At 37.7% G+C, this 19,419-nt stretch overlaps 1 long non-coding RNA gene across 22 annotated transcripts; it reads left to right on the forward strand.

Moving 5' to 3' along the window:
• The first annotated feature begins 1,343 nt into the window (after positions 1 to 1,343).
• On the forward strand, positions 1,344 to 11,004 carry LOC121742940. Of its 22 annotated transcripts, XR_006038180.1 has the most exons (22): positions 1,344 to 1,421; positions 1,522 to 1,701; positions 1,775 to 2,105; positions 2,173 to 2,237; positions 2,743 to 2,921; positions 2,995 to 3,170; positions 3,352 to 3,740; positions 3,863 to 3,955; positions 4,088 to 4,175; positions 4,321 to 4,577; positions 5,417 to 5,627; positions 5,849 to 5,878; positions 5,952 to 6,074; positions 6,542 to 6,620; positions 6,756 to 6,845; positions 6,978 to 7,375; positions 7,493 to 7,595; positions 7,725 to 8,077; positions 8,176 to 8,272; positions 8,388 to 8,859; positions 8,932 to 9,673; positions 10,861 to 11,004. It is a non-coding gene; the product is annotated as an uncharacterized LOC121742940 (long non-coding RNA). The 22 variants fall into 22 exon arrangements; XR_006038183.1 differs by having other exon boundaries at positions 1,775 to 2,921; positions 8,932 to 9,446; positions 9,594 to 9,673; XR_006038188.1 differs by having other exon boundaries at positions 1,775 to 2,921; positions 8,932 to 9,381; positions 9,594 to 9,673.
• Positions 11,005 to 19,419: the final 8,415 nt, after the last annotated feature.

The following is a 19,419-nucleotide window of genomic DNA, read 5'->3' on the forward strand; positions in this document are numbered from 1 at the left end:
TTGAATGAGATTTACTTATTAAAGCATAATACCCGCAAATAGCCTGATGAGAACCAAATTAGGCGAAAAGGCTGTGTTAGTTAGTGTCATTGTGTAGGGTTTGGATTTATATATTGTGGATTTTGCCTTTTTCATTATGTATTTTAAATTGTTTTACATTGCCAGTCCAAACCAGGTAATGGGGAATAGATCGATACTTTCAAACGGGAGCCCTTTATCCAGCGCCAGGCAGTGTTGTGTCACATTCAACACGAGTTTAGAGAGTTTGATTCTTTGACCCCCCCCCCAATTATATATATAGTATTATGTTATATGTGTGATCTTTATTGGTATCTCATTTCTTTGTTCATTTTCTTTGCGCCTATTGCCTCTTTTTTAACGGTCCACTTTTGAATACCTTGTTGGAATCCTGTCCCACTATTTAAATGAACACGTCACTGAATATTCTTGCTTGTAAGATATCAGTAATTTCAAAGTTCTATGTTTGATTTTATGGCCAAATATTGATGCTAGATATGACGAGATTGCTTCTAGCATTTAAGCATTTCGTTAGTAAAATGCTTAATTCTCTGAAGGGATGTGGTCATTTTTTAAATAGGGAACAACAGTCTATATACGACTATATGTTGCTAATCTTTTGAGGAATACAATTTTTTTTAAAGTACCCTGAAGGAAGCAGTACATTTGGTTAGATCTTATTTACTGATTGTTCTAAATTAATATACCGAAACTATTTTTTGTGTTCAAATAGTTCAATGTTTTTTCTGGTATGAATCTGGGCATGGAATTATTGAATCCATAGTCTGGTTTTGTTGTTGGATTTGTCATGATGTATAGCCAAAATTTCATGTATTATATACTGTGACATGTTGTGCCTCTTAGGCTATGATTTCTTTTTCTTATGTATGGTGTTGGATTGATTTAAGCATCAAGTAGTCTAGTTCAAGAATTTTGAAGTCAATTTCTTTGTATGAATGGTAACTAATGATTTATGCTATCATAGCAGAGATGTCATATGCAAACACTTCCAAGAAAACTAAAGACTATATCTATTTATTACATTAACTCTCCACTTCCGCTGATCTTTCTCAGATTTTAATATTTCTACGATGCCAGCTTATTGCTACTTCTATGGCTGGGTGACTCCAGAATCATATAAGCTCATGTAGGAAAATCAAATCAATGATTGGACATACATATTGGAGAAGTTTCTTACATTGCTTGATTTTAGAAACAATTTTCCTGCAGGAAATAATTTGATTACTTTTTCTGATTCGTTGATTCTGAAGGGTCCTTTTTTCTGTAGTGTATATAACATTGTAAATGTTAAAGAAGTTATGTGCTTTTAAATGGCAGGACTATACCATGGAGCCTGATGAGAAACTTATACTAAATGCAGCACATTTGATGGTAGCATTAAGGTATAGATAACCTTTGCTATATTACTTTCTTGTGTTAATTGTTAATGATCTTGTGAATTTGTCAAAACATCACTTTATATACCTTGTGTGTTTTTTGCAGAGGCCCTTGCATCACATTTAGGAACCTTTACTTGGTTTAGTATCAAGCGAGCTCAGAAGGTCACTTCAGGGCTTGGCCGTAGCAAGTGATTTTCTAGAGCAGTCATTTCAGCTGGTAACTAATGATAATATCCTTTGCATCAATGGCTTGATTTCCATAATAACCATTAAGATAAAAGAGGTGAGGTAATAAAGACTTGTTTTCATCAACGAAACTAATTGGTTTTAATTAGAAATAACATGTGACCTTGCAGGAAACACAAACAGAGTTGACACTGATGAATGGAATCCATCCACTGATACACATTTCCTCGATTGATAACCGCTCTGGAAATGTTGTGATACACCCAAAATTTTAAATATTAATCCAGCAGTTGTGTTAGTCTACGACAGTTTGATCAACTATCGCGGGACCAAATTTTCTATAGATTGCAAACTTGAGTTTGCTCGCACTGCTTGCTCATCTAAATTCTGCTGCTGTGCTGCGCTATAAGCAGAACTTGGTCCTTTTTTGAGATTGCTACTTCAGTGTTGATCAAGTTTCAGAGATGTCCACTGTTCTTCAGCAGTGAGATGTTATAACTCGTAGGATTTTTCCGCTAGTACACTTTGAGCTCACACATATTTAGGGACTAACCCCGGAGTTGTCTAGGTTCTCGCTTCCAGTATAGGGGTGTGATCCTGGTGCCCCCCCTTACTTGCTTTCTACGCAAACCAGTGAGTATTATATCTCCCTTTACATTTTCTTGTCATGAGGTTAATGTTTAGAATAGTTTTGAGGTGTGGGTGTTTTGCGCGCATTTTTCTTTTTGTGCTTGTAATTTATCCTTATTGTGCGTGCATGCATGGTTTTCTCTCTATTGATTATCACCTGACACTTTTTATGGGTAATTAGTATAGAGTTAGTTTCTCTCAAGGGTTGCTTACTAACTTCTGGAGAACTAAGATTCCCTAATTTAAAACACCTAATTTTTTTAATATTTTAACGATATGTGAAAAAGAATTTGTGCTGCTGTTGTACAAGACCAAGTGAATTTCTTAAATTATTTTAATGATATGTGTAAATGAAATTGTGTTGCTACTTATTACAGCATTAATACTAGCAGATAGCTGATAAAATTTTTAGTAAATTCTTGTGTTAATTTAGTCCATTGTGTATGGGTTTGGAATTAATATTGTTTCTACTTTGTCCTTGGTGCATTTTAACCTTGTTTACATGCAGTCCAAACCATTTATGGGAAAATTGTTCAACTACTTTCTGTTAGCAGAAAGCACAGAGACAGTGTTGTGCCACTTTTTATTATGCTAGCCTTTATGGTCCTCAAACTCCTGTAAACAACATCATTCCTTCATTCCCTCCCGCTTTGGCTAGCTACTGATGGAACCTTCTAGTTATGCAAAGTGAGCACATTCTGTTTTATATATGCCATTGTTTGCTTGTGCACTTTTTTACCTGTGGAATTTATAAATGTAGGAACCTGGAAATGCTGCACATCCTACTAATGCAATTCTGTCTTTCGAGCATCCTGGGACAAACCTTGATATTAGAATGAGTTATTTTGATGATACAATCTCATTTCTATATGTTTAAACATATGTGTGCCTGCTTTAGATTATGAAGCACAAGTCCGAATAGCAGCTGCCGAAAAGGTTACAAATTGATTCTTTATCTAGAACTTGCTATCCGGTATATTTGTTTGTATTTAAGTTGATACTTTTGAATATGCACTTTAAGTATTTGTTACATATGTTGTGCTTAATTTCTTTATTTTTTATTTACCAGCTGATTTATAGTATAATTTATTTTGTTTGTTTCTGTGTTTGTTTGTAGGAGTTAAGGAGGAGCTAACTTGTAAAGGAGGCAAGATGAGAGAAGAAATGCCTAACCCCCATCACCTATTTCCCACGCAAACAAGGGATTATTTTGTTTCCCCTCACATCCTGTCCTTCACATAAAGGGCAATGTTAAGATTAAGATATAGGGCGAGTTTGTTTGTGTGCATGCTTGATTATGTGGTTGTAAATAATTTGATTACTTTCACTCTGATTCGTTGATTCTGAAGGGTCCTTTCAGTAGTGTTTGTAACAATGCGAAAATACTAACGAAATGTGTTTTTAAATGGCAGGGCTATGCCACGGAGCCTGATGAGAAACTTATACGAAACGCAACACATTTGATGGTAGCAAGGTTGACAGGAAGTGTTGCTAATTAACTTGTAGGTATAGATAACCTTTGCTTTATTACTTTCTTGTGTTATAAATGCCAATGATCTTGTGAATTTTCAGAACACCACTTTATATACCTTGCGTGCTGATTGAAAAGACCTTTACATCACATTTAGGAACCTTTACGTGGTTCTATATCAAGCCAACTCAGAATGTCACTTCAGGGGCTTGGCTATGCTAGTCGTCTTCTAGAGCTGTCATTTCAGCAGGTGACTAATGATAATCTCCATCAATGTGTCTTGATTTCTATAAGAACTAATATAACAAGAGAGACGAATAAAGACTTGTTAGCATCAACCAAAGTATTTGGTTTTAATTAGAAATACCATATGGCTTTGCAGGAATCACAAACGGAGTTGACACCGATGAATGGAATCCATCCATTGATACACAACTTCCTCGATTGATAACCGCTCTGGAAATGTTGTGGTACACTCAAAATTTTAAATATTATTCCAGCATTTGTGTTTGTCTACGGCAGTTTGATTAGCTATCGAGGGACCAAATTTGATTTAGATTGCAAACTTGAGTTTGCTCGTACTGCTCGTCTAAATTCTGCTGCTGTTCATTCCAGGTTGAGTGTAAGGCTGCGTAGCAAGGAGAACTCAGTCCCGTGTTGAGAGTGCTACTTCAGTGTTGATAAGTTATAGAGATGTCCTCTGATCTTCAAAAGTGAGGTGTTATAGCTGTAACCACTACTCGTAGGATTTTTATGCTAGTACACTTTGAGCACAAACTTTTGCAGGAACTAACCCAGAGTTGTCCTAGTTCTCACTTCCGGTATAGGGGTGTGATCCGGCATCACCCCTTACTTGCTTTCTACTCAAACAAGTATGTATTCTATCCTCTTTACATTTTCTCATCCTTCATATTGAGGGTAATGTTTAGAATAGTTTTGAGGTGTGGGCGTTTCCGTGCATTCTTCTTTTTGGGGTTGTAATTTATCTTATTTGTGTGTATATGTAAGGTTTTCTCTCTATTAATTGTCACCAGAAACACTTTTTAATGGTTTATTAGTGTAGACTTAGTTTCTCTCAAGGGTTGGAGAACTAAGATTCCTAATTTAAAACACCTTACTTATTAATATTTTAATACGTGAAAATGAATTTGTGATGCTGAACCAGACATGCTGCTGAACAAGACCAAGTACATATATTTTCTATGGTCGTTTGAAATTTTCTCTATGTAGTGTGGTGAACGTGGAGGTTGTTGATGTTTTTTCCGTTGAATGGGATTTACTTTTTAAAGCAATAATACTAGCAAATAACTGATATAAAAACTTTGGTAAAGGCTTGTGTTAATTTAGTCTATTGAGTATGGGTTTGGAATTCATATTGTTTGTATTTTGTCCTTGTTGCCTTTTTTAACCTTGTATACATGCAGTCCCAACCAGTGATGGGGAAATAGATTAACAACTTTCTATTAGGAGAAAGCATAGAGACAGTGTTGTGCCACTTTTTTTTTATGCTAGCATTTATGTGCAAGGTCAAGTGAACCTTTTGTCCTAAGCTAGGCCACCTGTCGCATTCACAAAACGAGTTTATGAGGTGATTCTCTGTCAAATTCTAGGACATCTAAGTTGATTCAGGTGGTCAGATATATGTTATCTATTTTCATCTTTGTGATCTTTATTTATGTCTCATTTCATTTTTTCATTTTGTTCGCATCAGTTTGCTCATTTTCTAGGCAAGAATCGATCCATCCAGAGCTCAAATGCATTTCCAGATTGCCCCTCCGCTTCATTAGTAGGTGGACTTTCCTGGAAATTTGCATCTCTACTTCTGACTGAATGAGTGTTAGCACTGGAATTGGTGCTATTCCCCACACACTTGAAATTTGCTCTGACGAGATGGATCCTGTTGAATCCCAGATTCCTACAAGGTTTGTTTAGTTTATGGTTTTCTTTGATTTTTATACCATTTATTAATTATTAGTTGTTGTTTTCATGCGACTAAACCCTGCGAGCAATAAAAACAAAATTGAATCAAATTAGTAAAATTATGGTGATCGTTTTTAGTTCCTTCATCTCGCATTGTAATTAGCGATGGTCCACAAACTCTTGAAGATGACATAATTCCTTCATTCCTTCTTGATTGGGCCAGCTACTAATGGAACCTTCCAGTTACACAAAAGTGAGTACATTCTTTTATATATTAGCCATTATTTGCTTGTGCACTTTTTTATCTGTGCACTTTATTAATGCAGGAACCTGGAAATGCTACACATCCACTAATGCAATTGTCTTGCGAGCATCCCGAGACAAATGTCTCTGAGCCATTTATAACCTTTGGTGATGCATTGCGTATGTACCATACTATCTCATAGAAGGTATGTATACTATGCGCCTTAACTCTTTATATATCAATTCCTTAAATCTCGTGCCCAAAATATTGCCTCGCTTATTGTTGGACGGAGGGAGTACAAAATTACGAACTATAGCTATAAGTTTATTTTACTATTATCTTAGTTGGTAACTGGTATCCTCCAATATGTTGATGTCAGCTTATTATGTTGTTTTCCTTTTTTAAGACATGGTGGTTTGAGCATAAAACTTTTACTGATTTTTCCAACTATTAATTTGATCATGCGTTTTACCTAGACTTCAATTGTAGAATCCACATCCAACAAGGTATGAATGTTATTTAATGAGCTAATTACTTGTCTAAAGCTGCATTGCTTTGCATCATGGACATTTGATTCCTATGTAGGTAAATTACTGCTTCTATAACTGTTTGCAAAGAACCAAGCTTTAGCAGATTGTTCTTGAGTTGCTCAAAATATGCACTGATTCTCAGGATAATATTTCTGATGATGACTATATAATTTCATAAGCTGGGATCGGTCTAGAAGTGGGAATGATGTCAATCCTACATGGTATGTAAAATTAATGTGCAAAATATATTTATTATGTTGTTTAGATTGATATGTTTTTTCCTTTATATTGGAATGAGTTGTTTTGATGATACAATCTCATTTTTATATATTTCTACATGTGTGTGCATGCGTTAGATAATGAAGCACAAGCATGAATAGCTCTGCCGAAAAAGGTCACTAATTCTGTTGGATTCCTTGTCTGGAACTTGCTGTCCAACTTATTAGGTTGTATTTAAGTTGATACTTTTGAATATGCACTTTATGTATTTGTTACATATGTTGTGCTTCATTTCTTTATTTTTATTCACCAGCTGATTTATATGGTTGACTTGGTTTGTTTCTGTGTTTGTTTTGTAGGAGTTAAGGAGGAGCTAACTTGTAAAGGAGGCAAGATGAGAGAAGAAATGCCTAACCCCCATCACCTAACTTCCCATGCAAACAAGGGAGTATTTTGTTTCCCCTCACATTTTTTTTTCCTTCACTTAAAAGGGCAATGTTAAGTTAAGATTTGGGGTGAGGGTGTTTGTGTGCATGCTTGATTATGTGGTTGTAAATAATTTGATTACTCTATCTCCGATGTGTTGATTCTGAAGGACCCTTTTTTCAATAGTGTATATAACAATGCGAATACTAAAGAAGTTATGTGTTTTTAAATGGCAGGACATGCCATGGAGCCGGATGAGAAACTTATGCGAAATGCAGCAGATTTGATGGTAGCAAGGTTGGTAGGAAGTCTTGCTAATGTAACTTATTAGGTATAGATTGCTTTATTACTCTCCTGTCTAATAAATGTTAATGATCTTGTGAATTGTCTGAACACCACTTTATATACCTTGTATGCTGATTGAAAAAGGCATGTATATCACATTTAGGAACCTTTACGTGGTCCAGTATCAAACCAACTCAGAAGGTCACTTCAGGTCTTGGCCATAGCAAATGATCTTCTAGAGCAGTCATTTTAGCTGGTGACTAATGGTAATCTCCTTTCATACAATGTGTCTTTATTTCCATAATTTTATTAAAATAAAAGAGATGCGAATAAAAGACTTGTTAGCATCAACCAAACTAATTGGTTTTAATTAGAAATACCATACGGCTTTGTAGGAATCACAGGCGGCGATGACACCAATGAATGGAATCCATCCATTGACACACATCTTCCTCGATTGATAGCCGCTCTGGAAATGTTGTGATACACACAAAGTTTTAAATATTATTCCATCATTTGTATTTGTCTATGACAGTTAGATCAGCTATCGAGGGACCAAATTTGCTTTTGATTGCAAACTTGAGTTTGCTCATACTGCTCATCTAACTTTTGCTGTTGTTCATTGCAGGTTGAGTGCAAGGCTGAGCTGCAAGCAGAACTCGGTCCTTTGTTGAGAGCACTATTTCAGTATTGAATGAGATTTACTTATTAAAGCAATAATACCCGCAAATAGCTGAGAAAAATTTCGGTAAAGTCTTGTGTTAATTTAGTCCATTGTGTATGGGTTTGGAATTAATATTGTTTGTATTTTTTTCCTTATTGTATTTTAAACTTGTTTACATGCAGTCCAAACCATTTAATGGGGAAATAGATCGATTACTTTCAAACGGGAGCCCTTTATCCAGAGCCAGGGCATGTGTCACATTCACAACGAGTTTATGAGGTGATTCTTTGACAAATTCTAATATATATTATCTAGTTTATCTTTGTGATCTTTATTGGTATCTCATTTCATTTTGTCATTTTCTTTGCTGCATATTGCTCTTTTTTCACGGCAGAATCGATCAACCCAGAGCTCAAATGCATTTCCAGTTTGCCCATCGGCTTCATCAGGAGGTGGATTATCCAGGCAATTTGCATCTCTACTTCTGACCAAATGAGTGCTAGCATTTACTCATCTGGCCTTGTTAGCACTGGAATTGGTGCTATACCCCATACACCGGAAATCGACTCTGACGAGATAGAACCAGTTGGATCCCAGAATCCTACAAGGTTTGTTTAGTTTATGGCATCTTTTGATTTTTATATTATTGATTAAATGTTAATTATTAATTGTTGTTTTTCTATGAGTAAACCTCCGACCAACAAAAACTAAAAGGAATCAAATTAGCAAAATTCTGGTGATCATTTTTCAGTTCGCTCATCTCGTATTTCAATTGGCAATGGTCCACAAACTCTTGTAAACGACATCATTCCTTCATTCCCTCCTGCTTTAGCTAGCTACTGATGGAACCTTCCAGTTATGCAAAAGTGAGAACATTCTGTTATATATATGCCATTGTTTGCTTGTGCACTTTTTACCTGTAGAATTTGTAAATGCAGGAACCTGGAAATGCTGCACATCCTACTAATGCAATTCTGTCTTCCGAGCATCTTGGGACAAACCTTGATATTAGAATGAGTTATTTTGATGATACAATCTCATTTTTATATGTTTAGACGTATGTGTGCCGGCTTTAGATTATGAAGCACAAGTCCGAATAGCAGCTGCCGAAAAGGTTACAAACTCAGCTGGATTCTTAATCTGGAATTTGTTGTCCAACATATTAGGTTGTATTTAAGTTGATACTTTTGAATATGCAATTTATGTATTTGTTACATATGTTGCGCTTCATTTCTTTATTTTTATTCACCAGCTGATTTATATAATTGAATTTGTTTGTTTCTGTTTGTTTTGTAGTAGTTAAGGAGGAGCTACTAACTTCTAAAGGAAGTGAGATGAGAGAAGAAATACCTAACGCCCATCACCTAACTTCCCATGCAAGCAAGGGAGTATTTTGTTTCCCCTCACATTTTTTCCCTTCACATAAAGGGTCATGTTAAGATTAAGATTTGGGGTGAGGGTGTTTGTGTGCATGCTTGATTATGTGTTTGTAAATAATTTGATTACTCTATCTCTGATGTGTTGATTCTGAAGGACCCTTTTTTCCATAGTGTATATAACTATGCGAATGCTAAAGAAGTTATGTGGTTTTAATTGACAGGTCTATGCCACAGAGCCTGATGAGAAACTTATACGAAATGCAGCACATTTGACAGGAAGTCTTGCTAATGTAACCTGTAGGTATAGATAACCTTTGCTTTATTACTTTCTTGTGTTATAAATGTTAATTATCTTGTGAATTGTTAGAACACTACTTTATATATTTTGCGTGCTGATTGAAAATGCCTTTACATCACATCAAGGAACCTTTACGTGGTTCAATATTTAGCCAACTCGGAAAGTCACTGAAGGGCTGGGCCATAGCAAGTGATCTTCTAGAGCAGTCATTTCAGCTGGTGGCTAGTGATAATCTCTTGTCCATCAATTTGTCTTGATTTCCATAATAACTATTAAAATAAAACAAGAGAGGCGAATAAAAACTTGTTAGGATCCACCAAACTAATTGGTTTTAATTAGAAATACCATACGGCTTTGCAAGAATCACAAACTGAGTTGACACCAATGAATGGAATCCATCCACTGATGCACACATCTTCCTCGATTGATAACCGCTCTGGAAATCTTGTGATGCACTAAAAAATTTAAATATTATTCATGCATTCTTGAGATATCTCCTTTTCAACAGTGAGGTGTTATTTTTGTATCCAATACTCTTAGGATTTTTCTGCTAGTACACTTTGAGCACACACTTTTGTAGGGACTTACCCCAAAGTTGCGCCGGTTCTCGGTTCCAGTATAGGGGTGTTATCCTAGCACCACCCCTTATTTGCTTTCTACGCAAAAAATTAAGTATACTATCTCCCTTTACATTTTCTTGTTCTTCACATTTAGGGTAATATTTATAATAGTTTTGAGGTGTGGGTGTTTGCGTGCATTCTTCTTTTTGTGGTTGTAATTTGTCATATTTGTGTGTGTTTCAATGGTTTTTTCTCTATTGATTGTCACAAGAAACACTTTTTTATGGGTTATTAATGTATACTTAGTTTCTCTCGAGGGTTGGAGAACAAGATTTCCTAATTTAAAACACCAAACTCATTATGATTTTAATAATATTGAAAATGACCAAGTACATTTCTTATATTTTCTATGTAGTGAACAAGACCAAGTACATTTCTCATATTTTCTATGGTCTCTTGATATTTTCTATGTGGTGAACATCGATAACTTGCTATCCCATATTTAAGTTGGTACTCTGAATATGCACTTTTAAGTATTTATTTACTTATGTTGTACTTCATGTCTTTAGTTTTTATTCATCAGCTTATTTATATAGTTTATTTTGTTTTGTTTTTGTGTTTGTTTTGTAGGAGTTATGGAGGAGCTAACTTTTTAGGAAACAAGATAAGAAAAGTAGCTAACCCCCACCACCTAATTTTCTATGCAGACAAAGGAGTGTTCTATCTTGCCTCACATTTTATCGTCCATCACATAAAGGGAAATGTTTAGATTCATTTTGGGGTGTAGGTGTTTGTGTGTACTATGTGCACCGTGTATTTTGTGTATAGTGTGAGTGTAGTGTTGTGTCCGCATTGTGTGTGTTTTGGTTTAGTGTATGAACTTCGTGTACTTTGTGATTTTGCGTACAGTGTGTATATGTGTGTTTGTAGTGTATGTATTTTATGTATGTGTGCGCGCAGTGTGTTGTGTATTTTGTATGTGGTGTGTAAAGTGTGTATTGCGTTAAGTGTGGGTTTGTATTGCATGTATTTTGTGTGTGTATATGTGCAATATATTTTGTGTATGTATATCTGCACTGTGAATACTTTGTGTGTATGTGTAGTGAGCGTACTGTGATGCATGAGTATGTGCAGTGTGTATATTGCGTGTAGTATGGGTTTGGGTTTAGTCTGTTTATTATACGTATATTGTGTGCAATGTGTATTTTTTTGTATAGTGCGTGTTTAGCGAAGTGCTTGTGTGTAGTGTGCGTGTGTAATGCTTGTATTTTGTGTATAGTGTGTGTGACATGTGTTGTGTGTATTGTGTGTTTTATATATTGTTTGTATTTTCTTTTGTGTATATATGTGCATTTTGTGTATGTGTGTATTGTGTATGATATGTGTATTGCGTGTAGTGTGTAGTGTGTAGCGGTGTCTGTATTGTGTGCAATGTAAGTGTTGGTGTGTATGTGTGTTTGCAATGCACGTGCATTGCACAAAATGTATGTATTATGAGTAATGTATTTATTGTGCGCAGTATATTGTGATGTTTTCATTTTAAGTACCGTGTGTAGATTGTGTTTTGATTATATGTTTGTATTTTGTGTATATTATGGGCGTTGTGTGTAGAATGTGTGTATTTTGGTATATAATGTATATATGTATAACGTATGCACTATGTGCATTTTGTCGCGGTGCTTGTATTTTGTGTATTAGTGTAGATATTTTGTCCTGTGTGTATTTTTGTATAGTGCATGTGTAGCACAATGTTTGTATTTTGAATATAGTGTGTGTATGTGTGAAGTGCGAGTTGTGTGTAGTATGTGTTTGTGTGTTTTTGCAAACCATGTGTTTTGTGTATGTGTGTGCGAGTGTGTATATACATTGTGTATAGTGTTTGTGTAATGTGTATATAGTATGTGCATAGTACGTATAGTGTGCAACGTGTGTGTATTTTGTGTTTACTTTTTATAGCGTATGTTTTTGTATATTGTGTATAGTTTGAAGTGCATAAAATGTGAAATGTTTGTTTAATAGTGTATAATATGTGTAATGTGTATTTTTTATAGTTTGTGATTTTGTGTATAGTGTGTTTAGTATATGTGTGGTGTGTGTATTTTTTGTATAATGTGTGTATAGCGCGGTGTTTGTATTTTGTGTTTGTGTAGATATTTTGTGTATTGTGTATGGGTAACACAATTTTTGTATTTTGAGTGGTGTATGTATGTGTGAAGTGTGTGTTGCGTGTAGTCTTTGTATGTGTGTTTTTGCAGTGCATATAGTTTTGTGTATGTGTGCATGAGTGCAATGTTTGTATTTTGAGTAAGGTGTGGGTATGTGTGAAGTGTGTGTCGGGTGTAGTGTGAGTGTATGCATTTTGTGTATATATGTGTGCGTATACATTTTGTTTATAATGTTTGTGTAGTGCATGTAATTTATGTGTAGTATGTGCATAATGTGTGTGTTGTGCATGTATTTTCCCTACATTTAATTATTTTGTGTATACTATGTTTTATTTTTACGGTGTATGTGCTTGTATATTGTGTGCAGTTTGTATTATCTGTATTTTTCCAAATGTTTGTATATTTTGTGTATATTCTGCTTTCATCTACTAAACACATGACTAAAATACAAATTTGTATAGTGTGTGTGCAGCTTGTGTGAAGTTTGTAGTGTATAGTAACAATGTGTGTAGCAGCGTGTAGTGTGCGTGCTGTGTTTGTGTGTCTTTTGTGTATGCATATGTGCAGTGTGTGTATTTTTTATATAATGTGTATTTTGTATTGTATTGTATAGTATGTAATGCATGGAGTGTATATATAGTGTGTGCAATGTGCGTGGTGTGTTTCACACGGTGTTTGTATTTTGAATAAATTGTGCGTGTATGTAGTATGTGTAGTGTGTGTGCAATGTATGTGTAGTGTATGTATATTATGTGATTGTTTGTATTATGTGTGTATATATACTTATGTTTTTTGTGTGAAGAGTGCGTACAGTGTATTTTTTATAGCAATGTGTGTGCAACCTACTGTGTTTTGTGTATTATTTGTTTATTTTGTGTATTGATTGTGTGTAGCGTAGTGTATGTATTTTTTGTGTATTCTGTACAACATAAGTACAGTATGTAGTAGTGTGTGTTCTTTGTGTATGTGTGTGTTTAGTGTGTGTATATTTTTATATTGTGTGATTTTGTGTATAGTGTGTTTAGAATGTGTACGTGTCTCTTTTTTGTATAATAATGTGTGTATAGCGTGGTGTTTATACTGTGTAGTGTAGATATTTTGTGTAATGTGTGTTCTTAAAAGGCCCGAGCATACTAAATTCTTTTGTGATCTTAAAAGTCCGATTTCAATCTAAGTTCTTGATGTATTCCTCCATGTCTGAGAATCCAGTGGGCCGTGAAGGTGGCCGCCTTCACAAGCACCCTCGCCGGCCAGTCTCTCTCTAGGATGGCTCACAGCGCTCGCGCACGTAACTCCGAATAGGATTTGCGGTCCTATTGGAAAATGGCTCACAGCCCTCGCGCACGTAACTCCGAATAGGATTTGCGGTCCTATTGGAAAATGGCTCACAGCCCTCGCGCACGTAACTCCGAATAGGATTTGCGGTCCTATTGGAAAATGGCTCACAGCCCTCGCGCACGTAACTCCGAATAGGATTTGCGGTCCTATTGGAAAAGGATGGTTTACAGCACTCGCGCACGTAACTCCAAATAGGATTTGCGGTCCTATTGGAAAATGGCTCACAGCCCTCGCGCACGTAACTCCGAATAGGATTTGCGGTCCTATTGGAAACCAAGTTTGTTACCAAGTTTTTGGCATCGCCAAACTCTCGGCATATAGTCCTCACAGACAGGTCTTGAAAACAAATATTTCATGGCATGACAACAACTTTAAAAGAAATGATCACATCTCCATTTTTGAGAAAAATGTATTTCATAACTTCAAAACATTTGCTTTATATCCACACTATATTGCTGGTTATTAAAAGAAAGCCCACAATCATATCTTAAATAGAAAGCTCGTAAAATACTTAGTTACGAAAGCCCACCTCGTATGCTTATCTTCAATTAAATTCTTCGTTAGGCCTCACTTGCCCTTGAATATTTTCTCCCTTGAAAATAAATAGCGTAACACGCTAATTAGCACTTGAACTATTTCTCTGAAAAAGAATGCATGCATCCTACAGGATAGCATCTATCTCTTAGTCTCGGCTTATAGGTTTTCTCTTTAAATCCTAACTTGGCTTCACTGTTCTGCAGCACTTAATTATTTTCTTTACTTCTTTTGGAGAAATTCTATTTTCTCAATAAATATGGATTCTTAAAATCCCTCCTTAATTTCCTTCTTCTTCGGATTTTTCTTAAGGCTTCTTAAGATCTCTTAAGGCCGCCCATGGCGTCGCGGGGCAACGCCGGTCGACCCTCGCTTCCCAAATTATAATATCTTCCTTCCTTGGAATAAATTATCCGGAAACTAATTTAATTAAGCTCCAAGCTCAATTTCTTAAATTAATTTCCCTCCACAAAATAATCTCCCAAATTCACTAATTAAATTAAGTAGCCCATTCCAATAAAATCTCGTGGCCCAAAACCTTTTTAATTGGGAACAACCCATTCTTCCTAATTTATTTTCGGCCCATTCTCCTCTCAAAAGGCCCCAACTTAAATAAATAAGGTCCATTCTCCCCTCTCTTTCTTTTATTAAATCTTGGCCCAAGTCACTTTATTAATGGAATGGCCCAACTAAAACAAATAAGGTGGCCCAACTAATTAATTCCAACAAAGCCCAACTCTTGGGGTCCAAAATACTCCCTTGCTGCCATCGTGAACTATCTCTCCCCCATTATTTCTCCCATATCCTGAAATTGAAGAGGAAGAACAGCAGCGCCTCCCCCATCGCGCTCCCTCGCCGTCCGGCTTCGCCGGAGATCTACCGGCGTAGTCCCTCTCTAATTCGCCCATCCTCTCTCCTTTTCTCTTCGTTCCGGAAATCTCCCAAGTTTCCAATTTCCAAATGAAATCCCTAAAATTAGAGATGGAGGAGCAGCGGCGTCTCCCTTCTCTCTCACGGCTCTCCGCCGCTCACGCCCGCTCCCTCCGTTGAACGTCCTCCAACGAGTGCTCTCTCTCTCGGCGAGTCAGCAGTGGAGAGGAGGCGTCGCCTCCCTCCCTCTTCCTCAGCCGCGGCCTGAAATTTCTCCACGGAAGTTTCCGGAGCTTCGCGGTCGCTGGAGTCTAGCGGGGAGTCCTCCTCGCTCCGCACCACCTCCGTCTCGCGCGCTGCCGCCCGGCGGCCTCTCAGTCCAGAAGCTAAGTCCCTTCCCCCTTTCCCCCATTTACTCGTCAATTATCGAGTTATGCATCAGCTTGGTATTGCTTTGTTATCTCAAATCCTTGTTCTTGTGATTTTTGTGCTTTGAGGGGAAGTTGGGCAGTAGCTTTGTGGTATTGGGATTCTTGGCTATGTGTTATGACTTTACATATGCATTTGGGAGCATTGGCTCACTGTAGCTTTGGTTCTGCATATGTTCACTGGGGAATACTTGGTGGATTTGCTACTGTTCTATTTTCATACTTGTTGTAGGGATCCTTATGAGGAGTTCTATGTTCTTGTGCTATCCGACCATTCTATATGATGCAAAAGAGGGTGTTGTCGAGGGGATTACCTTGCTCGGTGATTCCCTTCGGTCCTTGGCTGCCCCTTGACTGCCGTCGCTCCTCACTCCGTCGCCCTTCACTCCGTCGCACTCCCTTGCCTTGCGAGAATTTGGCAGGAAAACTGAGTGTGGAGTGGGGAGGGAGGCGGTGGTATTTATAGGCAAAATGCCTTGGCCTCTTGTGGCAGAATCTTGGGCATTGAGCTCCTAATTTTGGTTATAAGCTCAGCTCTCTTTCTAAGCTTCATAGTCATGTTGTTTATACTATTTTGGTGAAATTCTTGAGGGGAGGAAGTCTTTCCTTGACTTTCCCTTGAGTCTCGATAGGGGAAATTCTTTGTATCAATTTTTGGCTTGTGTTTGGCTCCTCTTACTTGGTGGCAGTTGGTCTTGATTCCCATTTGGTGTAAGTTGAGAGTGGTCAACTATGGCTGTCCTCACAGCTGAAAACCGCAGCCTCTTGGCTGCCTATTACTCCTACTATCTTAATTGAGCTTGTCTCTCCTCTTTCCTTTCTTATGTGTTAAAAATTTGACACCCTTTTTGGTGTAATTTTTTTGTAGGTGAGGTGGCTGCTCCTTGGAGCTACATGGGGCCATATTTTCGAGAAAGATGGAGAGAAGATTGAGGAGGGGTAGAAGATCTCCTATTGTAGCTCCTTTGACCAAAGCAACCTTAACTTTTATCTAAGTTTTTGCTACTACAATTCCAATAGAGTAGGATTAGCTACTACTTCATTCCCCTCCTTGGAAGGGTCTCCTATGCTTGAATAGGAACCTTACTTGTAGCTTCATTCATCCAATTGTGTAGCTTGTTTTGTATTTTACTACTCTCATATATGTTCCAAAATTTTCTAATAAGAGTATTTCATTTACTTTTATCCTTGAAGTAAATTTATTTGCACTTTGATTCCAAATATCTCTTCGTCCAAATTTTTTTTATACTCTAAAAATTCGTGCACGAAAACTCGGGGTGTTACATTCTACCCACCTTAACAAAAATTTCGTCCCGAAATTTGTGCTGCTCTACTTGCATGCTTCAAGATATTCCTCCTCCGTATTGCCCCTTATTTCCTCCATGGTGTTTCTCTAACACCTTCATCCAAAATAACACTTACTTCTCCATTATTGTATTCTTTGAAATGTTTCGACTTCCCTTGCAATTCCTTGTCCATATTTATGACTATCTCCTCTCGAGCATCTCACTAGACCCTATATATTGCGGTCGAAGTTTCCCTTGACTTCGAATCCAATTATCTCTTTGAGGGAGACAGTCTTCAATTAACCTTGCTTTTCCTTGTTAAACTATGAGTCTGACATCACTGCGGGACTTCCATCCGTCCTAGCCCCTTTCTTCCATCTAGGATTCTTGAGAAATTTCTATCACCTCCGTAATAGAAATCTGGGTCCAATACTTTTCTCTCACTGACCTCGTTCTATAGAGGGCTGTCTAAGCTCCTCTCTGTGTGAGGCTTCGTACGATACTATTTCACTATTTGCCTAGTAGTTGTCGTTATGAACGGACTTCATCTCTGGTAAAAACTTGTTCCCAATTGTCCTTCTATACAGAGCACCTTGGCTCTCGATCGTGTCTTCGAGCGTTTCCTACACCCGCTTTGACACTTCATCACCTTATCGGTGGTAATAAATCCTTGAAACCAATCATGTAGATTCTTCTAAAATCTAGTCGTAGATCTGTCGTTTTGGTCTAATGTGAAAATTACTGGTATTTTACGAAGATGTGTATAACTCAACTAACTTGTCTGATTGTCACAAAGTTAGTATGCACAGTGAGGCGATCGACTGTCACCCAGCTTGTGTTATCCTCGTACAACCATTGTTATATCTTTCTTAATCCTTTGCCCCCGGGATTTCTTCTCCCGATTCTAACACATCTTGGTACTCCCATGATGACTTGGTGTCGTGGCTTTTCCTGTGATCTCATCTTTGAGCTCTTACTGTTCTGCCACACACGACCTACATTCGAATGTGAGATCTTCCCACAGTTCCTTGTGGTGACTCCTTCGGTCGTTCGCTTTTACTTTCAGGTATAACCTTCTACTGTCATACTCTGTTTTCGTGCATTTACGATCTTGATCCTGAGGTTGGCACTTCTACCCAAGTGGAAATTCTCTCTCCCACCTTCTCGGGCGCTCGCTCTACCTCTAGGCTCAATCTATCAAGTTCTTGCAGTATTCCTCTTCCCTTTTAAGGCTGCTAACCATGTTTGAGTTTCGTGGTTCAGCGTATCGGCCACTACGTTAGCCTTGCTCGGATAGTGATTTACGCTACAGTCGCAGTCTTTTGCTAACTTTAGACATTCAATCTATCGTATGCCTAAATCCTTTCGTATGTAGATTATGCCAGCCCCTTCTAGATCATGCGTTGGGTATTTCAGCTTATGCGGCCTGAGCTGCCATGATGCATAATTGATCTCTCTGCCCCTTCCGCGTCTAGCCATGGCCAGGCCAACCCCTTCAGTGCGTCGGTGCCGACGATGTAGCTATTTCGAGTTTTGCGGTAACTAGTGCTAGCACCATAGTTATCTTCTCTTCTAGTAGTTGCAAGCTCACTTTGCTCAGGGAGTCGTGAAATCTCGACCCTTTTCTCGAGCTTTTGAGTCATTGTCATCGCAATTTCAGAGGATCCTTTGATAGCCTCCTACAGTGGTCTGTTACTGTGGTTCCACTCGGATTCCTTTCCGTTGCTACCATGTGTTCGAGGAAATTTGCTTCGTTAAGCCTGAACTCAAAACTTGCTAATCTTAGCATAGAGCTACTCGGCTCTTAACGTTTCTAGCGTAGTCCTCTATTGTCCTTAGTGTTTTCTTGCGTCCTTCAGATAGACAAATCTGTCACACAAAGCTAGAATAGGTTCTTTTTCAAGCGCCGGTTAAAATCATGATTCATTAGACCTTTAAGTGCAACTGGTATTTTGTAAGGTGCTCTTGTTATCGAGGCGGATCCGGGTTCTAGGTCTTATCTTGGATTCCACTTGTCTGTACCGTGGTATTATCGGTGGCATATCTGGAATTTACGGCGATGTCTACCATTTTCAAGTTCCCATTTGTCTTTCTCTAATCATTTAACGACTTAAAGCATCGAGATTATAGATTTTCGTCAGTGGCGTGGTCTTCCGCCAGCCAGTCCATTTCTAGTATTATGGCAACGTTTTGAAATTGTGAACCCTTAACTTGGAGTCTTTCTCGGTGAATTCTATGTTCAAGCAAATTTTCGTACTATTTATAAGGCCTACTATGGTGAGGACACCTTTATCCTATGTTCAGCTTGATCGGTGGATATCTAAAGTGTCTACTCAAAATGCGGTTATGAGATGGGCATAAAAACTTGTATCCAACAGTATGATAATTGGTAAGTCGAGGGAACGTCCATACCTGCTAGGTTTCCTTGGTTCCCCTCTAGCCGTTCCTGCGTTAGGACATACTCTCGAGCCTGTGACAGGAGACCTTGCGGCTGCTGATAATTTGGCGGTGGCACTTGTGGATTTGCTCCAAGTTGTGTGTGTGGTGTCCGCAGTTCTGACTGAATTG

This window comes from Salvia splendens, chromosome 8 (genome assembly GCF_004379255.2).
Source record: "Salvia splendens isolate huo1 chromosome 8, SspV2, whole genome shotgun sequence".
In the NCBI taxonomy this organism is placed as follows: Eukaryota; Viridiplantae; Streptophyta; class Magnoliopsida; order Lamiales; family Lamiaceae; genus Salvia; species Salvia splendens.